We start from the raw sequence: 12,500 nt of genomic DNA on the forward strand, positions 1-12,500 counted from the left end.
TTATTTCAAGACTTCTTATGACATGAGGAACCCCAGGATTCTTTGGAATTTTGGTTGGGAATCACTGTTATAGAAGGTCAATGCAGTCTTCTACTCGTTGCTTTCCTGCTGAATTAATGTTTGGAAGGAAATTTAAAGGCCCATTAGACATTATTATGTCTAGACAAAAGGAAGCTCCAGATTGTGTTGATTCTAAATTTAAAGCAGGTGATGCAGTATATGCCAGGAACTTTGGTAAAGGACCAGAATGGGTCGAGGCAAAAGTTGCAAACGTTCTTGGTAGAAGAAATTATTTAGTGTCTGTAAATGTAAACGGCAATTTAATTTGGAAGCATATTTATCCCTGTTGTTTGATTTAAATTGTATAATCCTGTTGAAACCTATGAGTCTTCACCTCCCAATGTCAGGGTTCCAATGGTGCTTCATATGCCAATAAGTTCTCCTCCCAATGTAATAAATATTCCTAATGATTATGGTTTCCTGGGAAGTTGAAATCCAAATTCTGTACAAACTGATGTTAAGGAAACTCATAAACCCCAGAATAGGGCAGATGTTGTTTTAAGGAGGTCTACTCGAAGTATAAAAAAAACTGATAGGGTAATAGAACTAAATACTTAATTTTACCTATGAGGGGAGGAGTGATATGTATTGCCAATGAATGAGAAACATCACTTGGAAATAATGTACGTATTCTTCTGTGCCCGTTGTTTAAGCTAGGAAGCAGGCGTTTGTTGTGATTGGTTTTCAACTGCCTACCATTCATTGAATCACGCTTTGCTAAAATGTATTCCTTTAAGTTGTGAATAAAACTTGGAATGTCTTGTCATGTTTCTGTCAGACTACCTTGTAGTTAGTCTGGTTGATGAAAACACTACAATGTGAGTGGGCCATATCTGTTTGAACTCTGTTGGTGTGTCAGAGTCAGTTATGACAAAAATGTAGTGTGTTTGAAGGAACATAAAATGCAAGCAATAGTCATTAAGGTTTGGAGTTGTACATAGGACAACCAGAGATTGAAGATGGCCATTTGTGCAAGGCAAACAATAAACAAGGGGAAATTTCCAATAGTTTTATACCTTTTGATCTACAGGACACTCAACAAATAACTTTACATGCACAGACCATTTTGATTTAATGTGAATGCCAGGTGGTTGTCCTTCAAGGAAGGTATTCGAATGCTCTGCTACATTTTGGCATCTAAGCTTACCTTAATACCACCAATTTTAAGGCGCTAGACAAGCACCATAAAACCGGAATGCCATCAACCGAGTCGGCCGATAACCGGGGGACTGCCTGTATAGGTCTAGTATTTTACTCATTTTGTTGCCTTCAAATAGCTTTGAAACATGTCTAATGATGAAATATGGATAGACTTCAGGTTTATTACTGCGTAAACCACACAAATTAATTCATCAATACCTAATTCATGTCTCTGATTGAGCAAGCACTTAAAAGCAGTTCATATTCAGAGCAAATTAAGGAGATCTATCTGTTGTTAATGTAGTGAAATACTTTTAAAAACGCTTTATCATAAATGCAAGGAAACATTTACTTGACAATGGAGGTCTTTTTTGGAGAGTTTGGCAGTTATATAGTTCGAATGTTAGTTTCACCAAGAGACGGCACTCTCAAAGAGGCGTGAAAGAACTGGCTAATGTTAAAGGTTTCTAAATACTCTGTCTTCATGAACTGGACTTGATTCTATGCTATACATTGCATTATGGGAGTCGGGATAACTAGCAAAACTAAATTGACCTTCTGTAAATCATCTCATGAAGAGGTCACTAGTCAGCTTCGTGGTATTGTTACCCAAGAACGGGTCCTGATTTTAATGTACTTTTCATGTACAGTATTCTTAGAAGTCATCATGTTAAGCAGGAGGCATTTTGACTGTCTGGTCTTCAAAGAAACTATGCAAATATATTGCCAAAGTGGTCTTGGATCACTGAATGAGTTTCACGTCTATCCGATTTATTTCAGGCAGTCTTTTAAGAGGCAAATATGCTCTCAAGGACTTAGTTACAAGAGTGAGCAAGGAATTTTCCCAAGTCCTTCTGTGTCAAAGACTATGTCGGGTTCTGTGATTTTAAACACCTTTGTGAAATCCAGCTAAGTAATAGCTCCTATCAGTAAGTAAAAATATCAGCAGCACAGTCTCAAGTTCTAATAAATTCTCTAGAGTGTTATGAAGCCTTTTATAGACCCATTTCGGTTTAAGTTAACCAATCTAAGTTAACCAACTGGAATGTGTCCTAGAGACAGAATGCTTCTGTAACCAGACAGTTGTCAAATACTTAGTAACACTTTTCCATTTAGAGAAAAGAGAGAAACCCACACTTGTCATAAGTTACTCTGGGACTCTTTTGGGACTTCTATAAAGTTCCTCTGGTCTGCAGGGACACAGGAAAGGCTTTCTAGAGCATTGAATATCAGTTCTATTAGGTCGGCCTCTATTTTGGGGGCTACACTAAGTACTGAAGAAAAGATTTTTGTTTTAATTATTTTGTAATATTTCATATGTATGTTTTCTTTTCTGGGAAATAAAAACATCCAGTTAATTTCTGTTTTTTTATTAGTCTTCTTGTTGAAATAAGCATTTTCTCACAGAGCTTAATAATGGTTATTTCATACTTCATAATACTACATAATCACCGCAGCACACTGTCAAAATAATATAGTAACAAAATATGCTAAACTGCATGATTACACCATATAGTATCATAATACAGGGACATAAATGTCTTTTACTAAAACATAGCAACTTACTATGAAGATGAAAAGACCCACAAAAACACTGTTTACAAATGGCAATCATGTAGGTACTCCGGATCACTGGTGATTTCCTCTAGTGAGCAGGAATGAAAAAGTACTGGTATTCAAAACTCATGGTTGCAATGCGTGCGTAGTGTTTTATAAGCCTTTTTATCTTCATAAAACAAGCTGAAATGATAGTAAATACAGTCTACATAGCAGTCGTATGCTGAAATATGTTTACATACAGAAAAATGCTACACATTATAGTGATGTAAGCTCATTTCAAACTAATTTAGACATTAAAACCAAACGATAGGATGATAGTAGAACTTACAGTAACACGACAATGCTGAATATCGTGTAAGGCAGCTTCACACTACTGTATACTGTGTGGATTATCATTTAGTTTACTTAACTTGATCTTTATGAGACCACCTGCAATTCTTTGAGCTTTTATCTCCGATACGGACATAAGTATTTGTAAACAGCATCCAGGCAAGATTTGAATTGATCTCTGTAACATTATTGTAAGGAAGAACTAATAATGGTATATTGTGTACTTTAGTGTAAACATCATAAATGTCATTACAAGTGTCTAAAAAAAGTGCAGAATAGTAAGGTATTTATTATTAATTTATCATTTAATTTATTATTAATTAAGTGGCTGACAAGTAAACACTTCATACCAATAATCGCTATAGGTTAAATTTCGTGTTAAAATAAACAATGGTACAATATTAGTGATGATTGCATACATCCTTCCCAGTCTCCTTCCTCTCTGCCCTCAATTCTTTATCATCAAAACTCATTTATGGAAAATTTAATGCTGATATAAAGTTCAACTACACTTACAATGAAACAAAGAAGGTAATAAAAGGGGAAAGACATAGAGCGAAGGTCAGTTTATTAGCAAAACTGATATTCTGACAAGTAAATTAATAAATAGATTAAATAATTTATTAAATCTGGTGCTAGAAAATGACTAGACGTTCGTCACATTAGCTGTTCAGGCTAATTGGCTTATCCTAAATTTTCACCCTACAGTTACGCATCAATGCATATTTTTGCTGATTTGATATATATATAATATAGCTAATATATAATTTATAAAGCCCCAGGGGTGAATGAAGTCCCTAGGCATACCCCCACCAACCCCCAGCAGACACTCCAGGCTGACCACCTAGAAGCCTTCCGTAACCAGTCTCTTAATTGGTGGATCTTAAATAAATCTAAGATTTCCTGACCCATTTTTAATGTACCAGTAAAAAGCTTGAATATTCACATATCTTAATCATTGTTATATGGAATTTTGAGGAGCATTCCCATTCATTTTATTTATGTCGTGTGTATATCCATTCACTGACCTGTTCGTAATTTTTTTTTACTCAATACAGGCGGTAAAAAATGATCTTAATAGAAATTTCTGAAAATGGGTTTTCGTCTCACCAGCGAATGGGAAGTCGTTTATAAAGAAGGCTTTGCAAAAAGGCCAGAGATTTCAGCCAATGAGAGGAGGCGTTAGAAACATTGGTGATGGTGTACAGGCTTATGATTGGTCAAAAGAATTCCTCCTTAACCCTTTGGAAGACTCAATGTATACGGGTCTCGCCTAAGTACAGGAAGGCGACCCATTGAATGTTATAGCTTGCGACTGTCATACGCAAGTATGGCGTTTCTACTTCCCATTTCGTCAGAGTGACTTCGATGCAGAGAGATTTCTAAGTTCCCATAAGTATCTTCCTTAAGTGTAGAGGCGATGGCTCAAACTCTGAGTTAACCAACTTAACAATTTATTAAGAACTACATCTCTGGAGTAGAGGAAGAGTTAGTTACAGAGAACTGCTCTTGATGAAGAGAAGTAGAGATCTAAAGTTACAAAGTCTTTCACAAAGATAATAGAACAAAGCTTATCTCAGCATACATAACATACAGACAGACGAACATGTGACTAGGAAGTCACGTGTTACCTCTGCAGGTGATAGTCACCAGCTTCTCATAGGAAGGCGCTGTGACATGTTTTGCCAGATAATGCTCATGATTGCACAGGCAAATGCAAACCAGGCCACTGCAAGCATAGCACGGCATCGTCTAGCTTACGTCCTGTTTTGAATACATATCACACTCCTATCTCGCCAGTGACCCTTGGGTCATGGGAGTATTTTCATATATTTAAAATATATGTTTTAATAATGTATTTATTACAAATGTAGTTCCAAACACGAACAGGAGAGTTCCGTGGACGTTTTTGTAAACAGATGCTCACGAGATAAAGAAAAGGACTTTTAGTAAAGAAGGCATTTCAGGTTAGCTTTTCCCAACATTCTTAGGGGATATTGTTGGTGCTGTAAGGCTTTGTTTGTATGCTTGGTGAACCATTGGGTAGCGGGGAAATGTTCTTCGAATGAGTGCTGTGGTCATAGGATCTAGAATTTTGCAGTTTTCAAAAAAATATTTTGCAGATTGGAAAGTTCTTCGGAGCTGGAGGGCCACAGTGTCATTCTTCAAAATGGACCTTGTATACTTTATGAAAAATTGACTTTTCCAAATTTCTCTGAAAATTCTGAGGTTCTTGAACAATGTATTTCGGATGGGGGTCCATAGCAGAATGTTCATTGTAAGTGTAGTGAGGTGCTGAAGGTGGTAATCGTGGATAACTGGACTCCTTTTGATTAAAAAAAAAAAAAACACACAGAAAGACAGACAGACCACCTCCTCAGACAGCAGCCTTTGACGATCTCGGGCAATGGGGCCTTAAGGATCTAGCCATCTCGATTTATTGCCCTCTAAATTCCAAGCTGGTTAAAGCCTCCTCTGTAGTTTTTAAAGATCTGAGGGCGGACAGAAAAAGCGCGGACGGGAAAAAGTGCGGACGGACGGACAAAGCCATCTATCTCAAAAGTTTTCTTTAGCAGAAACCCAATGAAAAAAAAAAGGTAAATACCTTCCCGGTCATGTGATGGGATATGTAGCAAAAATTGTAATAAGTAAAATATCACTTCAGGTTTAAGCTCTAAGATGGAGGCTTTGCCTCTGTCCGAATATATCTATATTTAGAACGCTACGACCAAGCACGTTTTATTTTGGTCATAAATCCTTTGTAAGACAAATGTTATTCCACTTACTAGAGCAAAGAACGCTGTCAGGGGAAAGAATTGATGGCAATGTAAGATATCAAACCGGATTATTCTGTTCTCGATGATGATTCAAAGAGATCTCCTCCATTCAAAGGTCTTGGAAATAATTCAGTCCAATAAATATAAGATGAACAGACATTTCCTTCTTGAAAATATATTATCGTAAAAGCTTTTAAACGCATCTAACACCATTCTGTCCTTTTTTTAATTCTATAGAAAATAGAGATAGTTTACGTATGTAACACTGATATACACATGTATTAAAACACACATACACACACACACACATATATATATTCAAGTATATATTCATATATATGTATATATATATATATATATATATATATATATATATATATATATATATAGATATATATATATATATATACATATATATATAATATATATGTATATTCAGTATATATTCATACATATATATATATATATATATATATCTATATATATATTCAAGTATATATTCATATATATATATATATATATATATATATATATATGAATATATATATATATATATATATATATATATATATATATATATATATATATATATATATGTATGTGTGTGTGTGTGTGTGTGTCCAGAAGGAGTCCATGATACCAGATTTAAAAGGCCAAGTTTATCACATATTATACATTTCGAACAACTGTGTGCATCATCAGTCTGTGAATAAAATACAAAGACATATTACAAACAATCAATATAATGTTAAACAATTCAATTTTTTAATATGTCTAAAAAAGATTAAAAAGAGCAGTAATAAAAGAGACTACTCGTCCATGATCAGAGGTGGAAGATGAATGAGTTACAGTTGGCAGAGAAGCGACGACTACTCTGCCAGGTACAGAGGTGACGAGGACAAATTACCGTTTAATGAGGGCACCAGTCTTTTAATATATAACGACTCCAGCGTTGTTAGTTGGTCAGGATGTTTAACATAATCAATTGTTGTAAAATGTTCTTTTTGAATTTCAGTCTTGCATATTATTGAGTGGTTTCTGATATTGGAAAATTCTGGTTGTTTTATCCTCTGACCTGTACGGAAGCTAAAGCCTAAATGGCTACAATATCTGACCCTCAGCAACCTCCGAGTCTATCCAACGTAAGAGCCCGGACATCCAGGGCATGTGAATTTATAAATAACGTTGGATCTCATGAAGGGCTGAGGACTATCTTTAAAGTTAATAAACGATCGAATAGTGCAAGGATTACTCGACACAAGCCTGACTTTTAAGACAGGGAATTTCATGTTCAATTATACGAGTGAGGTTTAAAATAAATTTTGAATCTGAAAGATACGGAACAGTAGCATAAAATATTTTCTTCGGTACATCAAAAGTAGTTGATGATGGATGCAAAAATTTGGAAAGTACCTTGTTGGTGATTTTATGTACTATATCTTGTGGAAATGAATTGGCTTTGAAAAAGTTTGCCAAGAAAGTCATTTCGTTATGATATATTTGCCATGAGGAAGCATATTTGAGAGCGCTATTAATCAGCGTATAGATGGTGTTGAGTCTAAATGAGTATTGTCAAGAGCTATAAAAGTTATTGGTTAAACCCGTATAAGTTAGTTTTCTGTATACTGCCGTGGTGAATTCAGAGTTATTTCTCGTTACCTTAATATCAAGATATGGAAGGCTGCCCTCGCTCTCTACCTCCATAGTAAAATTAATCTGAGAATGAGCGTTATTAATGAATTCTAAAAACAAGGAGCACTGCCATGAATGTCTAAATAAAACAAAAGTATCATCCACATATCTTCGATATAAAAATAGTTTAAAATTAGGGTCACAACCGTTTAAAAGTTTTGATTCTAAATCAGACATAAAAAAAGTTAGCAAAAATAGGGCCCAAAGGAGACCCCATAGCAACTCCATCGACCTGCGAGTAGAGTTGTTTATTAAAAATGAACATCGAATCTTGCACAGCAAGATCGAGAAACTGTTTAAAAGTCAACCGATCAAAACCATGAAATGTTGTATCATCATCAATAAAAATTTTGTCAAGTATAATATTAATAGTATCATTTAGTGGAACATTTGTAAAGAGGGACTCAACGTCGAAGCTGACCATGTAATAGTCCCCATCTTGCTTAGTGACTAATTGCTGGAATTCATAGCTGTTTCTTAAGGAATATTCATTGTTACTTAATTCAGACAGTAATCCCGGTAAAAATTTAGAGATAGAGAAAGAGGGGCTATTATATGCAACCATAATTGGTCGAAGTGGTAAGTCAGGCTTATGTATTTTTGGTTGTCCATATAGTATGCTAAATGACGCACCAGTAACAAACAGTTGTTGATAGATACTTTCATTTATAATGTCATTTTTAATTTTTCTCAGAAATCTGTTGATCTTATCTTCCCTCTTATATATATCAAGAAATGTTGGTTCACCACGAGACTTAAACGTCGTACCGTCAGATAAGATATTTTCCATTTTCCTGACAATCATTTTTGTTCAAAATAACAACTCCCTTGCCTTTATCAGGTTTACATATAACAATATCTTCTCTCTCAGTTTCAACAGTATTTTCAAAATCATTTGGTCTAAAAAATGGTGTCCAATTAGTTTTAAGATTGAGGTAAGTTTTATGAGTTAGGTTGGAAATTTTCTGTTGAAGATTACCTATATTTTGATTAAAATCTAACTTCATCAGTCTTTGGAATAACATCTCAAAAGGTAAGAAAAATCTGGCATAGTTGGGTCTAAAAGACGGAAGGCAGAAATCCAACCCAAAAGAAAGTAAAAACTCTTCTCTCTTTGATAAAACATAGCCAGAGTAGTTAAAAATACACTTGTTTCTTTCGCTGGAATCCAGGAATAACAACACCAAGGTTCAACAATTTTCCTTGATGTCTACTAAAAATATCAGAAATATAATTATTAATAAAATTACAAAACATTCTTTGGTATAGTAAACGGTCTAGCATGGATAAATCATCGTATAATAACTTCTTAAGTTGTTCCGTATCAGTGGATAGTTTCTTAATAGCAGCAATTTTACAATCAATTTCTTTCATCAATAGAGTCCTGAGCGTATCCTTATAGAAGTCGGTATTGTATAGCGTGGATTTGTACAGTTTAAAGCGGACGAATTTTGGAAAGACATCATTCAACTGGCAGTATTGAAGAAAGTCCAAATCAGCCTTCGCCTTTTCCAGTCTAAGCGTTGTTTTTTCAAGTTTTCGTGACGTAGAGATAGTAATGGACGGATAGCGGTGCTTCAGCAGTTGAGAAGTGTTGAATTCCTCGGTGTCGGAGACGAAAGGCAAACAGGAGGACGAAGAAGAGCTTCAGTATCATCTTTGGACAATATACGGTGCTTCAGCATTCAATTATAAAGTGTCCAGAAGGAGTCCGTGATACCAGATCATAAATTTCCAAAAATTAACGTATTTCATCTTGAAGGTAGTGGACTGTATATAGGAGATTTTTGTAAAACTGATAACCTAAAAAAGCAATTATTTGTCTCTCGAGTTTCTCGAAGATTATAAAAATTAAATTATCTCTTAGGTCTGTAATGAAGTTAGAATATCCACTATATAAAGAAAAATGGTAATAGGTATGTCAGGGAATACTTAAAATTATAGTTATACTGATATGAGAAACCGGTTTACCAAGTACAAATGTCTTTTCAGCTTTTTTTACAGGGAGAACTTGGATGTAATTCATATACAAATTGATGGAAATTGCATCCGTTTACAATATATATCATTCCATTATAATTGTTCATCTTCCCAGGGCTGCTCCTTGATTTCCTATCGTATCCAGGAATTTTAATGTTGGTAATTCTGAGTAACAAATCCCGACTTATTCCAACCTCAATTTTCTAATTTCCATGAATTTTATCATTATCAAACTCGAATCGTACTTTCAACCAAATCAGTTATTTTTATTGAATATATCTCCAAAATGGCAAAATTTCTATCAAAATAAAATTTAAAAGATTCGGGATGTTTAATATGCAGTCCTTGATGTCTCATGAATCCCAACTTTTAAGACTTTTAAACGAGAGAATTTTCTGCCTTTTTTCACATCATTTGCTAATTTTTGAATCGAAAATAACGAAGCATTCACTACGGGGATCAACGTAGAGAATAGTTTATCATTTGCCCTTAATTGAGTGTTGAAGCATCTATTAAAGTTGGCAATCCTGCTTCCTCTCCGGACAAGGAGCAGCCATTGTTTGTTACCAGAGCGAACTTCGTCACTTCCTTGAGAACATTTTAGGTTCTTCAAAACGTACCCTTATTAAGGTTAAATTTTAGAGATATATATATTACTTCCTTTATACTATTTATCATATATATTGATCCAGGATTTATTCGCGGTCTTGCTAAAACAATAAATAATAGCATCGGCTTCAAACGACCAAACTTCATCCGAAGATTGTCTGAGCATTCAATAGATGTCTTCAGCGCACAATCTTGAGAAAACATTATATGATAAAAAAAAAAAATTATATTTTGTATTCCTAGCCTTTATTACCCTTTATTTAGTATAAATAAGAAGCATAAATCATCTTTGCATTACTAGCAACGCCTGTCGTTATAAGATAATGTGAATATCATTATCTTTATAATGATTTTGTTTGATTTACGAAATTTACAAACAAGGCAGACAAGATTACCATAGTATACCATTTTCCTATTTTTACCTTTTCTATTCAGATACAAATAATTTTTTTTAGAAAACTGTATTTTTTTTATATTTGGATAACTATGAAAATTAGCTCTCTCTTTCTCTCTCTCTCTCTCTCTACATACATACATAGTATATATATATATATATATATATATATATATATATATATATATATATATATATATATATATATATATCCTCCTTCGCTCTGTGGGTAAAAGGATTTAAGATGAGAGAATATAAAGATATAACACTGAATCTCTCTCTCTCTCTCTCTCTCTCTCTCTCTCTCTCTCTCTCTCTCTCTCTCTCCTCTCGTAATTTCAGATTACGATCTATAGCCGTCAATTTGTCCGGAAATTTTAAAGTAACATATAAAAGATTTGTTTAAAATTCTGTTTTTGGCATCGATTAACTATGACAAAGTGGTTTGGTATTTTCTTCTATTCATTGAGGACCCAGGGGAGGTAGTTTTGTAGTGCATAAACGTTTTCTGTTATATTATTATTATTATTATTATTATTATTATTATTATTATTATTATTATTATTATTATTATTATTATTATTATTATTATTATTATTTTTGCTCTATCACAGTCCTCTAATTCGACTGGGTGGTATTTATAGTGTGGGGTTCCGGGTTGCATCCTGCCTCCTTAGGAGTCCATCACTTTTCTTACTAAGTGCCCCGTTTCTAGGATCACACTCTTCTGCAAGATTCATGGAGCTACTTCAGCCTCTAGTTTTTCCAGATTCCCTTTCGGTGATCTTGGGATCGTGCCTAGTGTTCCTATGATAATGGGTACAATTTCCACTGGCATATCCCATATCCTTCTTATTTCTATTTTCAGGTCTTGATACTTATCCATTTTTTTCCTTTCTTTCTCTTCAACTCTGGTGTCCCATGGTATTGCGACATCAATGAGTGATACTTTCTTCTTGATTTTGTCAATCAACGTCACGTCTAGTCTATTTGCACGTATCACCCTATCTTTTCTGATACCATAGTCCCAGGGATCTTTCGTTTTCTATCACTCCTTCAGGTTGGTGTTCGTACCACTTATTATTGCAAGGTAGCTCTTTTTGTACTAGTTCTGTGCAAGTGTCGGACATTCGCTCGTTATGTGGTTTATGGTTTTATTTTTCGTATTGCACTTCCTACATATGGGAGAGATGTTATTTCCATCTATCGTTCTTTGGACATATCTGGTTCCGTGCATTGGTTTGTTATGCCATTCCTCTGTTCTGCTTGTCTTTCTCCTGTCTCTGTAAATTTCTGGGTCTTCGTCTACTTTTATCAACCCTTCTTCCCATGCACTCTTGAGCCACTCGTCTTCACTGGTCTTCATATATTATTATTATTATTATCATCATTATTATTTTTTTTTTGCTCTATCATAGTCCTCCAATTCGACTAGGTGGTATTTATAGTGTGGTTCCGGGTTGGGTTGCATCCTGCCTCCTTAGGAGTCCATCACTTTTCTTACTATGTGTGCCGTTTCTAGGATCACACTCTTCTGCATGAGTCCCGGAGCTACTTCAGCGTCTAGTTTTTCTAGATTCCTTTTCAGGGATCTTGGGATTGTGCCTAGTGTTCCTATGATTATGGGTACGATTTCAACTGGCATATCCCATATCCTTCTTATTTCTATTTTTTCAGATCTTGATACTTATCCATTTTTTTCCCTCTCTTTCCTCTGTCAACTCTGGTGTCCCATGGTATTGCGACATCAATGAGTGATACTTTCTTCTCGACTTTGTCAATCAACGTCACGTCTGGTCGTGTTTTGCACGTATCACCCCTATCCGTTCTGATACCATAGTCCCAGAGGTCCTTGCGGGATCGTTTTCTATCACTCCCTCAGGTTGGTGCTCGTACCACTTATTACTGCAAGGTAGCTGATGTTTCTTGCAGAGGCTCCAGTGGAGGGCTTTTGCCAC

The sequence above is a fragment of the Macrobrachium nipponense genome, chromosome 25 (assembly GCF_015104395.2).
Source record: "Macrobrachium nipponense isolate FS-2020 chromosome 25, ASM1510439v2, whole genome shotgun sequence".
Taxonomy (NCBI): domain Eukaryota; kingdom Metazoa; phylum Arthropoda; class Malacostraca; order Decapoda; family Palaemonidae; genus Macrobrachium; species Macrobrachium nipponense.